The following is a 1,793-nucleotide window of genomic DNA, read 5'->3' as shown; positions in this document are numbered from 1 at the left end:
GGGGGGGGCGATCCAGTGTGGCTGGCGGGTTAATGCGGGCGGGCTTGCGGCGCAGATGCCAACGAGTGGGGCCTTTGTCGGCGCGCGCCGGTGGCCGGGCGGTGTGCCGGCTGCCAGCCGCAGGGGGGGGGGAATACACACATGTGTATGCCTCTCGGGGGCGACGTCCGATCTGGGTGTCCGGCCTGCTCCTCGCCCGGGTGCGCGCACACACACACACACACACACACACAGGGGGGCATGCTTCCGGCCAATTACGCCCGCGTGAGGGGCCTCCCCCCCCCCAGGCCCGGGAGGCCCATGTAAGCGGCTTCCGAAGCGGCGGACGCCCCGACGGGGCAGGGGCGGCCACGGCCGCGGCTGCCGGGCCGGCTATCTGCCGGGCTGGTATTGGGCCGCGCGGCCGAGGCGCATTATCGCCCGGGCTCGGCCGGCCCGTGGTAAGGATACTTTGTGTTATATTTTGTTGCCCCGGGCGCAATCTCCCGGCCGGTCTGGTTCATATGGAACAATGCACATGTGTGCGCCCCGACAGCGGGCGGGCGGGCGCGCGCGCGCACCCGGTCCAAGGCTCCTGCCGCGCCCGGACCCCGGGCCGCCCGGTGTTTTCTCCCCCCCCCCCCCCCCCCCCCCCCGGGCTCTCGCACCAGTCGGCTTCCGGGCCAGAACATGCGGACGCCCCGCCCCCGGCCGCCGGACACACATGTCCCCCCGGGCGGTCGGCCGCCTGCCGGGCGGGCGGGGGAGGGGGGACGGCATTTGTTTATGGGTCGTCGTCGTCGGCGCAGACTGATTAATGGCCCACTCTCGGTGCCTGCCTCCGGGCGCGTGTGTGCTCGGGCGTGTTCGCGCCGGCGACCGTGGCCGGCTCGGCCGCGGCAACGGCCGGTCGGCCGGCCCCCGCCACCCGGCGCGGGTGCGCGGCCGGGGCCGCCTCCAACCCGTCCGGCCCCGGGCGCGCGCACCATTGGCAGTAGCCTGCGGTCGCCCGGCCCTCCCCGGTCGGCGGGCGTCGGCGGGGGGGGGGGCGGGGGCGCGGGACGGCCGCGGTTCCGGGTTCTTTCCCCCGGGGCGGGCCGCCGGTATGGCGCGGGTCGGCCGAATGGGCGGGGGGGGGGGGCAGGGGCCACTCATATTAAGAAAGGCCGGCGGCGCGCCCTTGGGGTGAGATCACTCGGCCGGCGTGTTCTTTTGCCTGACACCCCGGGGATGATGTTGCACCTGCGGCCAGGCTTCGGCGCGCACATGCATGTGTGTGTGTGTGTGTATGCAGGAGGCCGGGGAAGTGTCTTGCCCTCCGCCCGGGGGGGGGGCCGTTAATAGGGGCGATCTGGCGCGGAGCCGGGCGGGGAGGGGGCGTGCGCCCTGGCCGGGCGCGCCCGGTCCCCATTGCCGGGAGCATCCGCGTCGCCGTGTCGTCCTCGCTGCGTCGCCGCCCTAGCCCCCTCCAGCCGGGCCGGCGGAGGGGGGGGGGTGTTCCGTGTGCGCCCCCCCCCCCTTCGGCCGGCACATGAGGTGATCGGGGTCCGCGCCGGAGGGCGGGGTTTTCCGGCGACGGTCGCCAGCCGCCAGTCGTCGGCGCCGCGCCTCCACATACAACCGCCGAGATCTCCGGCTCCCCCGGGCGCCCCTTATCTCCCTGCCTTGCATCTCTCCCGGGCGAGGGAGATATTGCCGGGGCCGCCCTGCGGATCGCCCCGCCCGCGAGCACATGCTCCTGCCAGCGCTCGGCCGCGCTACGTGTCGGAGGGTGGGGCTCTTTGCGTGTTGTGCGCCCGGGTTCCCCCCCCCCC

This window comes from Fonticula alba, assembly GCF_000388065.1.
Source record: "Fonticula alba strain ATCC 38817 unplaced genomic scaffold supercont2.11, whole genome shotgun sequence".
NCBI classification, from domain to species: Eukaryota; order Rotosphaerida; family Fonticulaceae; genus Fonticula; species Fonticula alba.
The sequence above is the reverse complement of the archived record's forward strand: the minus strand, read 5'-3'. Positions refer to the sequence as shown.